The sequence below is a fragment of the Stenella coeruleoalba genome, assembly GCF_951394435.1.
Source record: "Stenella coeruleoalba genome assembly, contig: scaffold_32, whole genome shotgun sequence".
Lineage (NCBI taxonomy): Eukaryota > Metazoa > Chordata > Mammalia > Artiodactyla > Delphinidae > Stenella > Stenella coeruleoalba.
The window spans coordinates 1,645,521-1,667,246 of NW_027646093.1; the positions used below are offsets into that span (position 1 = coordinate 1,645,521).

Consider the following 21,726-nt stretch of genomic DNA (forward strand, 5'->3'; position numbering starts at 1 on the left):
AGAAGTGTATGGTGTTTCCTGAAACATCTAAAAAACAAAGCAACAGAGCCTAGGGCACTTCCACTTATGGTCCTATAGCTTAGGGAAATTAAAATCAAAAAGACACAGCCACCCCAAAGTTTGGAACGGCTCTGTTTACAAGAACCTTGTTTACAGTACAAGTTCAACATCGCAGAAAGTGAAAAATGGATAAAGCACTTGTGGTACTTACGTACAATGCAGTATCACTCAGCAATGAAATCTATGTCATCAGGCCCGTAGCAGCATAATGAGTAGATTCAGGTACTATGATTCTAACTGAAATAAGTCACACAGAAAAAGAAACATCATAAGATATCAGTAATACACGGAATGTAAACTTGGCTACACAGGAACTGAATTCCAAAACAGAACAGGGTCTCAAATTTAGAAAACCAACTTATGCTTGCTTAAGGGTAAAGGTGAGTTGGGTTGCTGCATAAAACCAGAGATTGAAATGAGCACAGATAAAGTTCCTTAACCCAAATATGGAATAGACAAGAGCTACTCCTTGCTCAACGAAATGGACTCAACACCGCATATTAAACGCCTAAGAATGTACCTGACTAGTAAGTATCTTAAAACCTATGGATTGCTATGTCTCCAAAAGAGAATCAAGCATGTGTACAGGGGCATAAACGCAGCAGTGATAGGATTGGAGAGGTTCGGTGAGCAAATGAAGACCCTTTGAAGTCATATTGCATGGTACCCATTCCACGGGTTTCAACTACCCAGGTTTTAGGTATTCTTCCTTCAGCTAAAACATGCATGTGGAACCCAAGTATGATCAACCATGTGAACGGGAGACGTGTTCAAATATGTCTCAGTTTTCCTCCCCTGGTACTCGGGTGCAACATTCCAGACGCTTTACTAACACTCTCCCCACTTGGAGAGTCAGCGCCTTTAACCTCCTGTTTGGCGCAGTTTGCAATTTCTGCGGAAGATGAACAGGAATAGCGAGAACCAAGGAGAGACTAGCTGGAGGTGTCTGGACGGGCAAATTTAACTCTCATTTCCCACCAGGAAGAGGAAATAACCAAAGGCTCAGCGTGCCGTACCGGAACCAGATTAGGGCCTGAAGCCATCCTGCGGTGTTGCGGCCAGGTCACAAGAAAGCGAGTTGAAGAAAGGAGCTCAGGGGCACTGTAATTCACAAACCTGCAGAGTTATAAATGACAGCTATCGTCCAAAAATAGACTGAAGTAAGGCTGCCAAGAGGACTTGAAAGCGGGGCAGAATTGCAGGAAACCGATTTCAGGAGGTAGACTGGAATTGCATTGAAAGCATAGGAAAAGAGGCAGAACGTCCACAATGATGCACTTGGCCAAAAAGGGCGTATGCGTTTTTTCCTGAATATATTCAGGAAAAAACGCATACGCCCTTTTTGGCCAACCAAGCAAGCTTGCAAAGGAAATCTGCACTACAATGAAGTCTCACTTCCCCCCGGTCAAAAGGGCCATCTGAAAAAAGTGTAAAATCCAGAAAGGCAGGACAGGCCATGGAGAACTGGGAGCCTTGTTATGCTGATGGGCGGGATGTAAATTGCCAACAACCACTCGGGAGAAGTGTATGGTGTTTCCTGAAACATCTAAAAAACAAAGCAACAGAACCTAGGGCACTTCCACTTATGGTCCTATAGCTTAGGGAAATTAAAATCAAAAAGACACAGCCACCCCAAAGTTTGGAACGGCTCTGTTTACAAGAACCTCGTTTACAGTACAAGTTCAACATCGCAGAAAGTGAAAAATGGATAAAGAAGTTGTGGTATTTACTTACAAAGCAATATCACTCAGCAATGAAATCTGTGTCATCAGGCCCTTAGCAGCACAATGAGTGGATTCAGGTATGATGATTCTAACTGAAGTAAGTCACACAGAAAAAGAAACATCATAAGATATCAGTAATACACGGAATGTAAACTTGGCTACATAGGAACTGAATTACAGAACAGAACAGGGTCTCAAATTTAGAAAACCAACTTATGCTTGCTTAAGGGTAAAGGTGAGTTGGGGTGCTGCATAAAACCAGAGATTGAAATGAGCACAGATAAAGTTCCTTAAGTCAAATATGGAATAGACAAGAGCTACTCCTTGCTCAACGAAATTGACTCAACACCGCATATTAAACGCCTAAGAATGTACCTGACTAGTAAGTATCTTAAAACCTATGGATTGCTATGTCTCCAAAAGAGAATCAAGCATGTGTACAGGGGAATAAACGCAGCAGTGATAGGATTGGAGAGGTTCGGTGAGCAAATGAAGACCCTTTGAAGTCATATTGCATGGTACCCATTCCACGGGTTTCAACTACCCAGGTTTTAGGTATTCTTCCTTCAGCTAAAACATGCATGTGGAACCCAAGTATGATCAACCATGTGAACGGGAGACGTGTTCAAATATGTCTCAGTTTTCCTCCCCTGGTACTCGGGTGCAACATTCCAGACGCTTTACTAACACTCTCCCCACTTGGAGAGTCAGCGCCTTTAACCTCCTGTTTGGCCCAGTTTGCAATTTCTGCAGAAGATGAACAGGAATAGTGAGAACCAATGAGAGGCTAGCTGGAGGTGTCTGGACGGGCAAATTTAACTCTCATTTCCCACCAGGAAGAGGAAATAACCAAAGGCTCAGCGTGCCGTACCGGAACCAGATTAGGGCCTGAAGCCATCCTGCGGTGTTGCGGCCAGCTCAAAAGAAAGTGAGTTGAACAAAGGAGCTCAGGGGCACTGTAATTCACAAACCTGCAGAGTTATAAATGACAGCTATCGTCCAAAAATAGACTGAAGTAAGGCTGCCAAGAGGACTTGAAAGCGGGGCAGAATTGCAGGAAACCGATTTCAGGAGGTAGACTGGAATTGCATTGAAAGCATAGGAAAAGAGGCAGAACGTCCACAATGATGCACTTGGCCAAAAAGGGCGTATGCGTTTTTTCCTGAATATATTCAGGAAAAAACGCATACGCCCTTTTTGGCCAACCAAGCAAGCTTGCAAAGGAAATCTGCACTACAATGTAGTCTCACTTCCCCCCGGTGAAAAGGGCCATCTGAAAAAAGTGTAAAATCCAGAAAGGCAGGACAGGCCATGGAGAACTCGGAGCCTTGTTATGCTGATGGGCAGGATGTAAATTGCCAACAACCACTCGGGAGAAGTGTATGGTGTTTCATGAAACATCTAAAAAACAAAGCAACAGAACTTAGGGCACTTCCACTTATGGTCCTATAGCTTAGGGAAATTAAAATCAAAAAGACACAGCCACCCCAAAGTTTGGAACGGCTCTGTTTACAAGAACCTCGTTTACAGTACAAGTTCAACATCGCAGAAAGTGAAAAATGGATAAAGAAGTTGTGGTATTTACTTACAAAGCAATATCACTCAGCAATGAAATCTGTGTCATCAGGCCCTTAGCAGCACAATGAGTGGATTCAGGTATGATGATTCTAACTGAAGTAAGTCACACAGAAAAAGAAACATCATAAGATATCAGTAATACACGGAATGTAAACTTGGCTACACAGGAACTGAATTACAGAACAGAACAGGGTCTCAAATTTAGAAAACCAACTTATGCTTGCTTAAGGGTAAAGGTGAGTTGGGGTGCTGCATAAAACCAGAGATTGAAATGAGCACAGATAAAGTTCCTTAAGTGAAATATGGAATAGACAAGAGCTACTCCTTGCTCAACAAAATGGACTCAACACCGCATATTAAACGCCTAAGAATGTACCTGACTAGTAAGTATCTTAAAAACCTATGGATTGCTATGTCTCCGAAAGAGAATCAAGCATGTGTACAGGGGCATAAACGCAGCAGTGATAGGATTGGAGAGTTTCGGTGAGCAAATGAAGACCCTTTGAAGTCATATTGCATGGTACCCATTACACGGGTCTTAACTCTCCAGGTTTAAGGTATTCTTCCTTCAGCTAAAACATGCATGTGGAACCCAAGTATGATCAACCATGTGAACGGGAGACGTGTTCAAATATGTCTCAGTTTTCCTCCCCTGGTACTCGGGTGCAACATTCCAGACGCTTTACTAACACTCTCCCCACTTGGAGAGTCAGCGCCTTTAACCTCCTCTTTGGCCCAGTTTGCAATTTCTGCGGAAGATGAACAGGAATAGCGAGAACCAATGAGAGACTAGCTGGAGGTGTCTGGACGGGCAAATTTAACTCTCATTTCCCACCAGGAAGAGGAAATAACCAAAGGCTCAGCGTGCCGTGCCGGAACCAGATTAGGGCCTGAAGCCATCCTGCGGTGTTGCGGCCAGGTCACAAGAAAGCGAGTTGAAGAAAGGAGCTCAGGGGCACTGTAATTCACAAACCTGCAGAGTTATAAATGACAGCTATCGTCCAAAAATAGACTGAAGTAAGGCTGCCAAGAGGACTTGAAAGCGGGGCAGCATTGCAGGAAACCGATTTCAGGAGGTAGACTGGAATTGCATTGAAAGCATAGGAAAAGAGGCAGAACGTCCACAATGATGCACTTGGCCAAAAAGGGCGTATGCGTTTTTTCCTGAATATATTCAGGAAAAAACGCATACGCCCTTTTTGGCCAACCAAGCAAGCTTGCAAAGGAAATCTGCACTACAATGAAGTCTCACTTCCCCCCGGTCAAAAGGGCCATCTGAAAAAAGTGTAAAATCCAGAAAGGCAGGACAGGCCATGGAGAACTGGGAGCCTTGTTATGCTGATGGGCGGGATGTAAATTGCCAACAGACACTCGGGAGAAGTGTATGGTGTTTCCTGAAATATCTAAAAACCAAAGCAACAGAGCCTAGGGCACTGCCACTTATGGTCCTATAGCTTAGGGAAATTAAAAACAAAAAGACACAGACACCCCAAATTTTGGGACGCCTCTGTTTACAAGAACCTCGTTTACAGTACAAGTTCAACATCGCAGAAAGTGAAAAATGGATAAAGAAGTTGTGGTATTTACTTACAAAGCAATATCACTCAGCAATGAATTCTATGTCATCAGGCCCTTAGCATCACAATGAGTGGATTCAGGTATGATGATTCTAACTGAAATAAGTCACACAGAAAAAGAAACATCATAAGATATCAGTAATACACGGAATGTAAACTTGGCTACACAGGAACTGAATTACAGAACAGAACAGGGTCTCAAATTTAGAAAACCAACTTATGCTTGCTTAAGGGGAAAGGTGAGTTGGGGTGCTGCATAAAACCAGAGATTGAAATGAGCACAGATAAAGTTCCTTAAGCCAAATATGGAATAGACAAGAGCTACTCCTTGCTCAACGAAATGGACTCAAAACCCCATATTAAACCCCTAAGAATGTACCTGACTAGTAAGTATCTTAAAACCTATGGATTGCTATGTCTCCAAAAGAGAATCAAGCGTGTGTACAGGGGCATAAACGCAGCAGTGATAGGATTGGAGAGGTTCGGTGAGCAAATGAAGACCCTTTGAAGTCATATTGCATGGTACCCATTCCACGGGTTTCAACTACCCAGGTTTTAGGTATTCTTCCTTCAGCTAAAACATGCATGTGGAACCCAGAGTATGATCAACCATGTGATCGGGAGACGTGTTCAAATATGTCTCAGTTTTCCTCCCCTGGTACTCGGGTGCAACATTCCAGACGCTTTACTAACACTCTCCCGACTTGGAGAGTCAGTCCCTTTAACCTCCTGTTTGGCCCAGTTTGCAATTTCTGCGGAAGATGAACAGGAATAGTGAGAACCAATGAGAGGCTAGCTGGAGGTGTCTGGACGGGCAAATTTAACTCTCATTTCCCACCAGGAAGAGGAATTAACCAAAGGCTCAGCATGCCGGGCCGGAACCAGATTAGGGCCTGAAGCCATCCTGCGGTGTTGCGGCCAGCTCAAAAGAAAGCGAGTTGAAGAAAGGAGCTCAGGGGCACTGTAATTCACAAACCTGCAGAGTTATAAATGACAGCTATCGTCCAAAAATAGACTGAAGTAAGGCTGCCAAGAGGACTTGAAAGCGGGGCAGAATTGCAGGAAACCGATTTCAGGAGGTAGACTGGAATTGCATTGAAAGCATAGGAAAAGAGGCAGAACGTCCACAATGATGCACTTGGCCAAAAAGGGCGTATGCGTTTTTTCCTGAATATATTCAGGAAAAAACGCATACGCCCTTTTTGGCCAACCAAGCAAGCTTGCAAAGGAAATCTGCACTACAATGAAGTCTCACTTCCCCCCGGTCAAAAGGGCCATCTGAAAAAAGTGTAAAATCCAGAAAGGCAGGACAGGCCATGGAGAACTGGGAGCCTTGTTATGCTGATGGGCGGGATGTAAATTGCCAACAACCACTCGGGAGAAGTGTATGGTGTTTCATGAAACATCTAAAAAACAAAGCAACAGAACCTAGGGCACTTCCACTTATGGTCCTATAGCTTAGGGAAATTAAAATCAAAAAGACACAGCCACCCCAAAGTTTGGAACAGCTCTGTTTACAAGAACCTCGTTTACAGTAGAAGTTCAACATCGCAGAAAGTGAAAAATGGATAAAGAAGTTGTGGTATTTACTTACAAAGCAATATCACTCAGCAATGAAATCTGTGTCATCAGGCCCTTAGCAGCACAATGAGTGGATTCAGGTATGATGATTTTAACTGAAGTAAGTCACACAGAAAAAGAAACATCATAAGATATCAGTAATACACGGAATGTAAACTTGGCTACACAGGAACTGAATTACAGAACAGAACAGGGTCTCAAATTTAGAAAACCAACTTATGCTTGCTTAAGGGGAAAGGTGAGTTGGGGTGCTGCATAAAACCAGAGATTGAAATGAGCACAGATAAAGTTCCTTAAGTCAAATATGGAATAGACAAGAGCTACTCCTTGCTCAACGAAATGGACCCAACACCCCATATTAAACGCCTAAGAATGTTCCTGACTAGTAAGTATCTTAAAACCTATGGATTGCTATGTCTCCAAAAGAGAATCAAGCATGTGTACAGGGGCATAAACGCAGCAGTGATAGGATTGGAGAGGTTCGGTGCGCAAATGAAGACACTTTGAAGTCATATTGCATGGTACCCATTCCACGGGTTTCAACTACCCAGGTTTAAGGTATTCTTCCTTCAGCTAAAACATGCATGTGGAACCTAGAGTATGATCAACCATGTGATCGGGAGACATGTTCAAATATGTCTCAGTTTTCGTACCCTGGTACTCGGGTGCAACATTCCAGACGCTTTACTAACACTCTCCCGACTTGGAGAGTCAGTCCCTTTAACCTCCTGTTTGGCCCAGTTTGCAATTTCTGCGGAAGATGAACAGGAATAGCGAGAACCAATGAGAGACTAGCTGGAGGTGTCTGGACGGGCAAATTTAACTCTCATTTCCCACCAGGAAGAGGAATTAACCAAAGGCTCAGCGTGCCGTGCCGGAACCAGATTAGGTCCTGAAGCCATCTTGCGGTGTTGCGGCCAGGTCACAAGAAAGCGAGTTGAAGAAAGGAGCTCAGGGGCACTGTAATTCACAAACCTGCAGAGTTATAAATGACAGCTATCGTCCAAAAATAGACTGAAGTAAGGCTGCCAAGAGGACTTGAAAGCGGGGCAGAATTGCAGGAAACCGATTTCAGGAGGTAGACTGGAATTGCATTGAAAGCATAGGAAAAGAGGCAGAACGTCCACAATGATGCACTTGGCCAAAAAGGGCATATGCGTTTTTTCCTGAATATATTCAGGAAAAAACGCATACGCCCTTTTTGGCCAACCAAGCAAGCTTGCAAAGGAAATCTGCACTACAATGAAGTCTCACTTCCCCCCGGTCAAAAGGGCCATCTGAAAAAAGTGTAAAATCCAGAAAGGCAGGACAGGCCATGGAGAACTGGGAGCCTTGTTATGCTGATGGGCGGGATGTAAACTGCCAACAACCACTCGGGAGAAGTGTATGGTGTTTCCTGAAACATCTAAAAAACAAAGCAACAGAGCCTAGGGCACTTCCACTTATGGTCCTATAGCTTAGGGAAATTAAAATCAAAAAGACACAGCCACCCAAAGTTTGGAACGGCTCTGTTTACAAGAACCTCGTTTACAGTACAAGTTCAACATCGCAGAAAGTGAAAAATGGATAAAGAACTTGTGGTACTTACGTACAATGCAGTATCACTCAGCAATGAAATCTATGTCATCAGGCCCGTAGCAGCATAATGAGTAGATTCAGTTACGATGATTCTAACTGAAATAAGTCACACAGAAAAAGAAACATCATAAGATATCACTAATACACGGAATGTAAACTTGGCTACACAGGAACTGAATTCCAAAACAGAACAGGGTCTCAAATTTAGAAAACCAACTTATGCTTGCTTAAGGGGAAAGGTGAGTTGGGTTGCTGCATAAAACCAGAGATTGAAATGAGCACAGATAAAGTTCCTTAAGCCAAATATGGAATAGACAAGAGCTACACCTTGCTCAACGAAATGGACTCAACACCGCATATTAAACGCCTAAGAATGTACCTGACTAGTAAGTATCTTAAAACCTATGGATTGCTATGTCTCCGAAAGAGAATCAAGCATGTGTACAGGGGCATAAACGCAGCAGTGATAGGATTGGAGAGGTTCGGTGAGCAAATGAAGACCCTTTGAAGTCATATTGCATGGTACCCATTCCACGGGTTTCAACTACCCAGGTTTTAGGTATTCTTCCTTCAGATAAAACATGCATGTGGAACCCAAGTATGATCAACCATGTGAACGGGAGATGTGTTCAAATATGTCTCAGTTTTCCTCCCCTGGTACTCGGGTGCAACATTCCAGACGCTTTACTAACACTCTCCCCACTTGGAGAGTCAGCGCCTTTAACCTCCTGTTTGGCCCAGTTTGCAATTTCTGCGGAAGATGAACAGGAATAGCGAGAACCAATGAGAGGCTAGCTGGAGGTGTCTGGACGGGCAAATTTAACTCTCATTTCCCACCAGGAAGAGGAAATAACCAAAGGCTCAGCGTGCCGTACCGGAACCAGATTAGAGCCTGAAGCCATCCTGCGGTGTTGCGGCCAGGTCACCAGAAAGCGAGTTGAAGAAAGGAGCTCAGGGGCACTGTAATTCACAAACCTGCAGAGTTATAAATGACAGCTATTGTCCAAAAATATACTGAAGTAAGGCTGCCAAGAGGACTTGAAAGCGGGGCAGAATTGCAGGAAACCGATTTCAGGAGGTAGACTGGAATTGCATTGAAAGCATAGGAAAAGAGGCAGAACGTCCACAATGATGCACTTGGCCAAAAAGGGCGTATGCGTTTTTTCCTGAATATATTCAGGAAAAAACGCATACGCCCTTTTTGGCCAACCAAGCAAGCTTGCAAAGGAAATCTGCACTACAATGAAGTCTCACTTCCCCCCGGTCAAAAGGGCCATCTGAAAAAAGTGTAAAATCCAGAAAGGCAGGACAGGCCATGGAGAACTGGGAGCCTTGTTATGCTGATGGGCGGGATGTAAATTGCCAACAACCACTCGGGAGAAGTGTATGGTGTTTCCTGAAACATCTAAAAAACAAAGCAACAGAACCTAGGGCACTTCCACTTATGGTCCTATAGCTTAGGGAAATTAAAATCAAAAAGACACAGCCACCCCAAAGTTTGGAACGGCTCCGTTTACAAGAACCTCGTTTACAGTACAAGTTCAACATCGCAGAAAGTGAAAAATGGATAAAGAAGTTGTGGTATTTACTTACAAAGCAATATCACTCAGCAATGAAATCTGTGTCATCAGGCCCTTAGCAGCACAATGAGTGGATTCAGGTATGATGATTCTAACTGAAGTAAGTCACACAGAAAAAGAAACATCATAAGATATCAGTAATACACGGAATGTAAACTTGGCTACACAGGAACTGAATTACAGAACAGAACAGGGTCTCAAATTTAGAAAACCAACTTATGCTTGCTTAAGGGGAAAGGTGAGTTGGGGTGCTGCATAAAACCAGAGATTGAAATGAGCACAGATAAAGTTCCTTAAGTCAAATATGGAATAGACAAGAGCTACTCCTTGCTCAACGAAATGGACTCAACACCGCATATTAAACGCCTAAGAATGTACCTGACTAGTAAGTATCTTAAAACCTATGGATTGCTATGTCTCCGAAAGAGAATCAAGCATGTGTACAGGGGCATAAACGCAGCAGTGATAGGATTGGAGAGGTTCGGTGAGCAAATGAAGACCCTTTGAAGTCATATTGCATGGTACCCATTCCACGGGTTTCAACTACCCAGGTTTTAGGTATTCTTCCTTCAGATAAAACATGCATGTGGAACCCAGAGTATGATCAACCATGTGATCGGGAGACGTCTTCAAATATGTCTCAGTTTTCCTCCCCTGGTACACGGGTGCAACATTCCAGACGCTTTACTAACACTCTCCCCACTTGGAGAGTCAGCGCCTTTAACCTCCTGTTTGGCCCAGTTTGCAATTTCTGCGGCAGATGAACAGGAATAGCGAGAACCAATGAGAGGTTAGCTGGAGGTGTCTGGACGGGCAAATTTAACTGTCATTTCCCACCAGGAAGAGGAAATAACCAAAGGCTCAGCGTGCCGTACCGGAACCAGATTAGGGCCTGAAGCCATCCTGCGGTGTTGCGGCCAGCTCAAAAGAAAGCGAGTTGAAGAAAGGAGCTCAGGGGCACTGTAATTCACAAACCTGCAGAGTTATAAATGACAGCTATCGTCCAAAAATAGACTGAAGTAAGGCTGCCAAGAGGACTTGAAAGCGGGGCAGAATTGCAGGAAACCGATTTCAGGAGGTAGACTGGAATTGCATTGAAAGCATAGGAAAAGAGGCAGAACGTCCACAATGATGCACTTGGCCAAAAAGGGCGTATGCGTTTTTTCCTGAATATATTCAGGAAAAAACGCATACGCCCTTTTTGGCCAACCAAGCAAGCTTGCAAAGGAAATCTGCACTACAATGAAGTCTCACTTCCCCCCGGTCAAAAGGGCCATCTGAAAAAAGTGTAAAATCCAGAAAGGCAGGACAGGCCATGGAGAACTGGGAGCCTTGTTATGCTGATGGGCGGGATGTAAATTGCCAACAACCACTCGGGAGAAGTGTATGGTGTTTCCTGAAACATCTAAAAAACAAAGCAACAGAACCTAGGGCACTTCCACATATGGTCCTATAGCTTAGGGAAATTAAAATCAAAAAGACACAGCCACCCCAAAGTTTGGAACGGCTCCGTTTACAAGAACCTCGTTTACAGTACAAGTTCAACATCGCAGAAAGTGAAAAATGGATAAAGAAGTTGTGGTATTTACTTACAAAGCAATATCACTCAGCAATGAAATCTGTGTCATCAGGCCCTTAGCAGCACAATGAGTGGATTCAGGTATGATGATTCTAAATGAAGTAAGTCACACAGAAAAAGAAACATCATAAGATATCAGTAATACACGGAATGTAAACTTGGCTACACAGGAACTGAATTACAGAACAGAACAGGGTCTCAAATTTAGAAAACCAACTTATGCTTGCTTAAGGGGAAAGGTGAGTTGGGGTGCTGCATAAAACCAGAGATTGAAATGAGCACAGATAAAGTTCCTTAAGTCAAATATGGAATAGACAAGAGCTACTCCTTGCTCAACGAAATGGACTCAACACCGCATATTAAACGCCTAAGAATGTACCTGACTAGTAAGTATCTTAAAACCTATGGATTGCTATGTCTCCGAAAGAGAATCAAGCATGTGTACAGGGGCATAAACGCAGCAGTGATAGGATTGGAGAGGTTCGGTGAGCAAATGAAGACCCTTTGAAGTCATATTGCATGGTACCCATTACACGGGTCTCAACTCTCCAGGTTTAAGGTATTCTTCCTTCAGCTAAAACATGCATGTGGAACCCAAGTATGATCAACCATGTGAACGGGAGACGTGTTCAAATATGTCTCAGTTTTCCTCCCCTGGTACTCGGGTGCAACATTCCAGACGCTTTACTAACACTCTCCCCACTTGGAGAGTCAGCGCCTTTAACCTCCTCTTTGGCCCAGTTTGCAATTTCTGCGGAAGATGAACAGGAATAGCGAGAACCAATGAGAGACTAGCTGGAGGTGTCTGGACAGGCAAATTTAACTCTCATTTCCCACCAGGAAGAGGAAATAACCAAAGGCTCAGCGTGCCGTGCCGGAACCAGATTAGGGCCTGAAGCCATCCTGCGGTGTTGCGGCCAGGTCACAAGAAAGCAAGTTGAAGAAAGGAGCTCAGGGGCACTGTAATTCACAAACCTGCAGAGTTATAAATGACAGCTATCGTCCAAAAATAGACTGAAGTAAGGCTGCCAAGAGGACTTGAAAGCGGGGCAGAATTGCAGGAAACCCATTTCAGGAGGTAGACTGGAATTGCATTGAAAGCATAGGAAAAGAGGCAGAACGTCCACAATGATGCACTTGGCCAAAAAGGGCGTATGCGTTTTTTCCTGAATATATTCAGGAAAAAACGCATACGCCCTTTTTGGCCAACCAAGCAAGCTTGCAAAGGAAATCTGCACTACAATGAAGTCTCACTTCCCCCCGGTCAAAAGAGCCATCTGAAAAAAGTGTAAAATCCATAAAGGCAGGACAGGCCATGGAGAACTGGGAGCCTTGTTATGCTGATGGGTGGGATGTAAATAACCAACAACCACTCGGGAGAAGTGTATGGTGTTTCCTGAAACATCTAAAAAACAAAGCAACAGAGCCTAGGGCACTTCCACTTATGGTCCTATAGATTAGGGAAATTAAAATCAAAAAGACACAGCCACCCCAAAGTTTGGGACGCCTCCCTTTACAAGAGCCTCGTTTACCGTACAAGTTCAATATCACAGAAAGTGAAAAATGGATAAAGAACTTGTGGTACTTACGTACAATGCAGTATCACTCAGCAATGAAATCTATGTCATCAGGCCCGTAGCAGCATAATGAGTGGATTCAGGTACGATGATTCTAACTGAAATAAGTCACACAGAAAAAGAAACATCATAAGATATCACTAATACACGGAATGTAAACTTGGCTACACAGGAACTGCATTCCAAAACAGAACAGGGTCTCAAATTTAGAAAACCAACTTATGCTTGCTTAAGGGGAAAGGTGAGTTGGGGTGCTGCATAAAACCTGAGATTGAAATGAGCACAGATAAAGTTCCTTAAGCCAAACATGGAATAGACAAGAGCTACTCCTTGCTCAACGAAATGGACTCAAAACCCCATATTAAACCCCTAAGAATGTACCTGACTAGTAAGTATCTTAAAACCTATGGATTGCTATGTCTCCAAAAGAGAATCAAGCGTGTGTACAGGGGAATAAACGCAGCAGTGATAGGATTGGAGAGGTTCGGTGAGCAAATGAAGACCCTTTGAAGTCATATTGCATGGTACCCATTCCACGGGTCTCAATTCTCCATGTTTAAGGTATTCTTCCTTCAGCTAAAACATGCATGTGGAACCCAGAGTATGATCAACCATGTGAACGGGAGACGTGTTCAAATATGTCTCAGTTTTCCTCCCCTGGTACTCGGGTGCAACATTCCAGACGCTTTACTAACACTCTCCCCACTTGGAGAGTCAGCCCCTTTAACCTCCTGTTTGGCCCAGTTTGCAATTTCTGCGGAAGATGAACAGGAATAGCGAGAACCAATGAGAGGCTAGCTGGAGGTGTCTGGACGGGCAAATTTAACTCTCATTTCCCACCAGGAAGAGGAATTAACCAAAGGCTCAGCATGCCGGGCCGGAACCAGATTAGGGCCTGAAGCCATCCTGCGGTGTTGCGGCCAGCTCAAAAGAAAGCGAGTTGAACAAAGGAGCTCAGGGGCACTGTAATTCACAAACCTGCAGAGTTATAAATGACAGCTATCGTCCAAAAATAGATTGAAGTAAGGCTGCCAAGAGGACTTGAAAGCGGGGCAGAATTGCAGGAAACCGATTTCAGGAGGTAGACTGGAATTGCATTGAAAGCATAGGAAAAGAGGCAGAACGTCCACAATGATGCACTTGGCCAAAAAGGGCGTATGCGTTTTTTCCTGAATATATTCAGGAGAAAATGCATACGCCCTTTTTGGCCAACCAAGCAAGCTTGCAAAGGAAATCTGCACTACAATGAAGTCTCACTTCCCCCCGGTCAAAAGGGTCATCTGAAAAAAGTGTAAAATCCAGAAAGGCAGGACAGGCCATGGAGAACTGGGAGCCTTGTTATGCTGATGGGCGGGATGTAAATTGCCAACAACCACTCGGGAGAAGTGTATGGTGTTTCCTGAAACATCGAAAAAACAAAGCAACAGAGCCTAGGGCACTGCCACTTATGGTCCTATAGCTTAGGGAAATTAAAATCAAAAAGACACAGCCACCCCAAAATTTGGAACGGCTCTGTTTACAAGAACCTCGTTTACACTACAAGTTCAACATCGCAGAAAGTGAAAAATGGATAAAGAAGTTGTGGTATTTACTTACAAAGCAATATCACTCAGCAATGAAATCTATGTCATCAGGCCCTTAGCAGCACAATGAGTGGATTCAGGTATGATGATTCTAACTGAAATAAGTCACACAGAAAAAGAAACATCATAAGATATCACTAATACACGGAATGTAAACTTGGCTACACAGGAACTGAATTCCAAAACAGAACAGGGTCTCAAATTTAGAAAACCAACTTATGCTTGCTTAAGGGTAAAGGTGAGTTGGGGTGCTGCATAAAACCAGAGATTGAAATGAGCACAGATAAAGTTCCTTAAGTCAAATATGGAATAGACAAGAGCTACTCCTTGCTCAACGAAATGGACTCAACACCGCATATTAAACGCCTAAGAATGTACCTGACTAGTAAGTATCTTAAAACCTATGGATTGCTATGTCTCCGAAAGAGAATCAAGCATGTGTACAGGGGCATAAACGCAGCAGTGATAGGATTGGAGAGGTTCGGTGAGCAAATGAAGACCCTTTGAAGTCATATTGCATGGTACCCATTCCACGGGTTTCAACTACCCAGGTTTAAGGTATTCTTCCTTCAGCTAAAACATGCATGTGGAACCTAGAGTATGATCAACCATGTGATCGGGAGACGTCTTCAAATATGTCTCAGTTTTCCTCCCCTGGTACTCGGGTGCAACATTCCAGACGCTTTACTAACACTCTCCCCACTTGGAGAGTCAGTCCCTTTAACCTCCTGTTTGGCCCAGTTTGTAATTTCTGCGGAAGATGAACAGGAATAGCGAGAACCAATGAGAGGCTAGCTGGAGGTGTCTGGACAGGCAAATTTAACTCTCATTTCCCACCAGGAAGAGGAATTAACCAAAGGCTCAGCGTGCCGTGCCGGAACCAGATTAGGGCCTGAAGCCATCCTGCGGTGTTTAGGCCAGCTCAAAAGAAAGCGAGTTGAAGAAAGGAGCTCAGGGGCACTGTAATTCACAAACCTGCAGAGTTATAAATGACAGCTATCGTCCAAAAATAGACTGAAGTAAGGCTGCCAAGAGGACTTGAAAGCGGGGCAGAATTGCAGGAAACCGATTTCAGGAGGTAGACTGGAATTGCATTGAAAGCATAGGAAAAGAGGCAGAACGTCCACAATGATGCACTTGGCCAAAAAGGGCGTATGCGTTTTTTCCTGAATATATTCAGGAAAAAACGCATACGCCCTTTTTGGCCAACCAAGCAAGCTTGCAAAGGAAATCTGCACTACAATGAAGTCTCACTTCCCCCCGGTCAAAAGGGCCATCTGAAAAAAGTGTAAAATCCAGAAAGGCAGGACAGGCCATGGAGAACTGGGAGCCTTGTTATGCTGATGGGCGGGATGTAAATTGCCAACAACCACTCAGGAGAAGTGTATGGTGTTTCCTGAAACATCTAAAAAACAAAGCAACAGAGCCTAGGGCACTGCCACTTATGGTCCTATAGCTTAGGGAAATTAAAATCAAAAAGACACAGCCACCCCAAAGTTTGGAACGGCTCTGTTTACAAGAACCTCGTTTACAGTACAAGTTCAACATCGCAGAAAGTGAAAAATGGATAAAGAAGTTGTGGTATTTACTTACAAAGCAATATCACTCAGCAATGAAATCTGTGTCATCAGGCCCGTAGCAGCACAATGAGTGGATTCAGGTATGATGATTCTAACTGAAATAAGTCACACAGAAAAGAAACATCATAAGATATCAGTAATACACGGAATGTAACCTTGGCTACACAGGAACTGAATTACAGAACAGAACAGGGTCTCAAATTTAGAAAACCAACTTATGCTTGCTTAAGGGTAAAGGTGAGTTGGGGTGCTGCATAAAACCAGAGATTGAAATGAGCACAGATAAAGTTCCTTAAGCGAAATATGGAATAGACAAGAGCTACTCCTTGCTCAACGAAATGGACTCAACACCCCATATTAAATGCCTAAGAATGTACCTGACTAGTAAGTATCTTAAAACCTATGGATTGCTATGTCTCCAAAAGAGAATCAAGCGTGTGTACAGGGGCATAAACGCAGCAGTGATAGGATTGGACAGGTTCGGTGAGCAAATGAAGACCCTTTGAAGTCATATTGCATGGTACCCATTCCACGGGTCTCAACTCTCCAGGTTTAAGGTATTCTTCCTTCAGCTAAAACATGCATGTGGAACCCAATTATGATCAACCATGTGAACGGGAGACGTGTTCAAATATGTCTCAGTTTTCCTCCCCTGGTACTCGGGTGCAACATTCCAGACGCTTTACTAACACTCTCCCCACTTGGAGAGTCAGCGCCTTTAACCTCCTGTTTGGCGCAGTTTGCAATTTCTGCGGAAGATGAACAGGAATAGCGAGAACCAATGAGAGACTAGCTGGAGGTGTCTGGACGGGCAAATTTAACTCTCATTTCCCACCAGGAAGAGGAAATAACCAAAGGCTCAGCGTGCCGTACCAGAACCAGATTAGGGCCTGAAGCCATCCTGCGGTGTTGCGGCCAGGTCACAAGAAAGCGAGTTGAAGAAAGGAGCTCAGGGGCACTGTAATTCACAAACCTGCAGAGTTATAAATGACAGCTATCGTCCAAAAATAGACTGAAGTAAGGCTGCCAAGAGGACTTGAAAGTGGGGCAGAATTGCAGGAAACCGATTTCAGGAGGTAGACTGGAATTGCATTGAAAGCATAGGAAAAGAGGCAGAACGTCCACAATGATGCACTTGGCCAAAAAGGGCGTATGCGTTTTTTCCTGAATATATTCAGGAAAAAACGCATACGCCCTTTTTGGCCAACCAAGCAAGCTTGCAAAGGAAATCTGCACTACAATGAAGTCTCACTTCCCCCCGGTCAAAAGGGCCATCTGAAAAAACTGTAAAATCCAGAAAGGCAGGACAGGCCATGGAGAACTGGGAGCCTTGTTATGCTGATGGGCGGGATGTAAATTGCCAACAACCACTCAGGAGAAGTGTATGGTGTTTCCTGAAACATCTAAAAAACAAAGCAACAGAGCCTAGGGCACTGCCACTTATGGTCCTATAGCTTAGGGAAATTAAAATCAAAAAGACACAGCCACCCCAAAGTTTGGAACGGCTCTGTTTACAAGAACCTCGTTTACAGTACACGTTCAACATCGCAGAAAGTGAAAAATAGATAAAGAAGTTGTGGTATTTACTTACAAAGCAATATCACTCAGCAATGAAATCTGTGTCATCAGGCCCGTAGCAGCACAATGAGTGGATTCAGGTATGATGATTCTAACTGAAATAAGTCACACAGAAAAGAAACATCATAAGATATCAGTAATACACGGAATGTAAACTTGGCTACACAGGAACTGAATTACAGAACAGAACAGGGTCTCAAATTTAGAAAACCAACTTATGCTTGCTTAAGGGTAAAGGTGAGTTGGGGTGCTGCATAAAACCAGAGATTGAAATGAGCACAGATAAAGTTCCTTAAGCCAAATATGGAATAGACAAGAGCTACTCCTTGCTCAACGAAATGGACTCAACACCCCATATTAAATGCCTAAGAATGTACCTGACTAGTAAGTATCTTAAAACCTATGGATTGCTATGTCTCCAAAAGAGAATCAAGCGTGTGTACAGGGGCATAAACGCAGCAGTGATAGGATTGGAGAGGTTCGGTGAGCAAATGAAGACCCTTTGAAGTCATATTGCATGGTACCCATTACACGGGTCTCAATTCTCCAGGTTTAAGGTATTCTTCCTTCAGCTAAAACATGCATGTGGAACCTAGAGTATGATCAACCATGTGATCGGGAGACGTGTTCAAATATGTCTCAGTTTTCGTACCCTGGTACTCGGGTGCAACATTCCAGACGCTTTACTAACACTCTCCCCACTTGGAGAGTCAGCGCCTTTAACCTCCTGTTTGGCCCAGTTTGCAATTTCTGTGGAAGATGAACAGGAATAGCGAGAACCAATGAGAGACTAGCTGGAGGTGTCTGGACGGGCAAATTTCACTCTCATTTCCAACCAGGAAGAGGAAATAACCAAAGGCTCAGCGTGCCGTGCCGGAACCAGTTTAGGGCCTGAATCCATCCTGCTGTGTTGCGGCCAGGTCACAAGAAAGCGAGTTGAAGAAAGGAGCTCAGGAGCACTGTAATTCACAAACCTGCAGAGTTATAAATGACAGCTATCGTCCAAAAATAGACTGAAGTAAGGCTGCCAAGAGGACTTGAAAGCGGGGCAGAATTGCAGGAAACCGATTTCAGGAGGTAGACTGGAATTGCATTGAAAGCATAGGAAAAGAGGCAGAACGTCCACAATGATGCACTTGGCCAAAAAGGGCGTATGCGTTTTTTCCTGAATATATTCAGGAAAAAACGCATACGCCCTTTTTGGCCAACCAAGCAAGCTTGCAAAGGAAATCTGCACTACAATGAAGTCTCACTTCCCCCCGGTCAAAAGGGCCATCTGAAAAAAGTGTAAAATCCAGAAAGGCAGGACAGGCCATGGAGAACTGGGAGCCTTGTTATGCTGATGGGCGGGATGTAAATTGCCAACAGACACTCGGGAGAAGTGTATGGTGTTTCCTGAAACATCTAAAAAACAAAGCAACAGAGCCTAGGGCACTGCCACTTATGGTCCTATAGCTTAGGGAAATTAAAATCAAAAAGACACAGCCACCCCAAAGTTTGGGACGCCTATGTTTACAAGAACCTCGTTTACAGTACAAGTTCAACATCGCAGAAAGTGAAAAATGGATAAAGAAGTTGTGGTATTTACTTACAAAGCAATATCACTCAGCAATGAAATCTGTGTCATCAGGCCCTTAGCAGCACAATGAGTGGATTCAGGTATGATGATTCTAACTGAAATAAGTCACACAGAAAAAGAAACATCATAAGATATCAGTAATACACGGAATGTAAACTTGGCTACACAGGAACTGAATTACAGAACAGAACAGGGTCTCAAATTTAGAAAACCAACTTATGCTTGCTTAAGGGGAAAGGTGAGTTGGGGTGCTGCATAAAACCAGAGATTGAAATGAGCACAGATAAAGTTCCTTAAGCCAAATATGGAATAGACAAGAGCTACTCCTTGCTCAACGAAATGGACTCAAAACCCCATATTAAACCCCTAAGAATGTACCTGACTAGTAAGTATCTTAAAACCTATGGATTGCTATGTCTCCAAAAGAGAATCAAGCGTGTGTACAGGGGAATAAACGCAGCAGTGATAGGATTGGAGAGGTTCGGTGAGCAAATGAAGACCCTTTGAAGTCATATTGCATGGTACCCATTACACGGGTCTCAACTCTCCAGGTTTAAGGTATTCTTCCTTCAGCTAAAACATGCATGTGGAACCCAGAGTATGATCAACCATGTGATCGGGAGACGTGTTCAAATATGTCTCAGTTTTCCTCCCCTGGTACTCGGGTGCAACATTCCAGATGCTTTACTAACACTCTCCCGACTTGGAGAGTCAGTCCCTTTAACCTCCTGTTTGGCCCAGTTTGCAATTTCTGCGGAAGATGAACAGGAATAGCGAGAACCAATGAGAGGCTAGCTGGAGGTGTCTGGACGGGCAAATTTAACTCTCATTTCCCACCAGGAAGAGGAATTAACCAAAGGCTCAGCATGCCGGGCCGGAACCAGATTAGGGCCTGAAGCCATCCTGCGGTGTTGCGGCCAGGTCACAAGAAAGCGAGTTGAAGAAAGGAGCTCAGGGGCACTGTAATTCACAAACCTGCAGAGTTATAAATGACAGCTATCGTCCAAAAATAGACTGAAGTAAGGCTGCCAAGAGGACTTGAAAGCGGGGCAGCATTGCAGGAAACCGATTTCAGGAGGTAGACTGGAATTGCATTGAAAGCATAGGAAAAGAGGCAGAACGTCCACAATGATGCACTTGGCCAAAAAGGGCGTATGCGTTTTTTCCTGAATATATTCAGGAAAAAACGCATACGCCCTTTTTGGCCAACCAAGCAAGCTTGCAAAGGAAATCTGCACTACAATGAAGTCTCACTTCCCCCCGGTCAAAAGGGCCATCTGAAAAAAGTGTAAAATCCAGAAAGGCAGGACAGGCCATGGAGAACTGGGAGCCTTGTTATGCTGATGGGCGGGATGTAAATTGCCAACAGACACTCGGGAGAAGTGTATGGTGTTTCCTGAAACATCTAAAAAACAAAGCAACAGAGCCTAGGGCACTGCCACTTATGGTCCTATAGCTTAGGGAAATTAAAATCAAAAAGACACAGCCACCCCAAAGTTTGGGACGCCTATGTTTACAAGAACCTCGTTTACAGTACAAGTTCAACATTGCAGAAAGTGAAAAATGGATAAAGAAGTTGTGGTATTTACTTACAAAGCAATATCACTCAGCAATGAATTCTGTGTCATAAGGCCCTTAGCATCACAATGAGTGGATTCAGGTATGATGATTCTAACTGAAATAAGTCACACAGAAAAAGAAACATCATAAGATATCAGTAATACACGGAATGTAAACTTGGCTACACAGGAACTGAATTACAGAACAGAACAGGGTCTCAAATTTAGAAAACCAACTTATGCTTGCTTAAGGGGAAAGGTGAGTTGGGGTGCTGCATAAAACCAGAGATTGAAATGAGCACAGATAAAGTTCCTTAAGCCAAATATGGAATAGACAAGAGCTACTCCTTGCTCAACGAAATGGACTCAAAACCCCATATTAAACCCCTAAGAATGTACCTGACTAGTAAGTATCTTAAAACCTATGGATTGCTATGTCTCCAAAAGAGAATCAAGCGTGTGTACAGGGGAATAAACGCAGCAGTGATAGGATTGGAGAGGTTCGGTGAGCAAATGAAGACCCTTTGAAGTCATATTGCATGGTACCCATTACACGGGTCTCAACTCTCCAGGTTTAAGGTATTCTTCCTTCAGCTAAAACATGCATGTGGAACCCAGAGTATGATCAACCATGTGATCGGGAGACGTGTTCAAATATGTCTCAGTTTTCCTCCCCTGGTACTCGGGTGCAACATTCCAGATGCTTTACTAACACTCTCCCGACTTGGAGAGTCAGTCCCTTTAACCTCCTGTTTGGCCCAGTTTGCAATTTCTGCGGAAGATGAACAGGAATAGCGAGAACCAATGAGAGGCTAGCTGGAGGTGTCTGGACGGGCAAATTTAACTCTCATTTCCCACCAGGAAGAGGAATTAACCAAAGGCTCAGCATGCCGGGCCGGAACCAGATTAGGGCCTGAAGCCATCCTGCGGTGTTGCGGCCAGCTCAAAAGAAAGCGAGTTGAAGAAAGGAGCTCAGGGGCACTGTAATTCACAAACCTGCAGAGTTATAAATG

The 21,726-nt window shown here is 43.8% G+C and overlaps 1 long non-coding RNA gene across 1 annotated transcript in view; it reads right to left on the minus strand.

Moving 5' to 3' along the window:
* Nucleotides 1–237: 237 nt before the first annotated feature.
* Nucleotides 238–21,726, minus strand: part of LOC307181349 — a 536,048-nt gene continuing 514,559 nt past the window's right edge. The window contains exons 2-3 of the long non-coding RNA XR_013826473.1: nt 11,272–11,349; nt 238–297 (exon numbers count right to left, since the gene is read on the minus strand). This is a non-coding gene — a long non-coding RNA (uncharacterized lncRNA). The remainder of the gene's footprint in view (nt 298–11,271; nt 11,350–21,726) is intronic.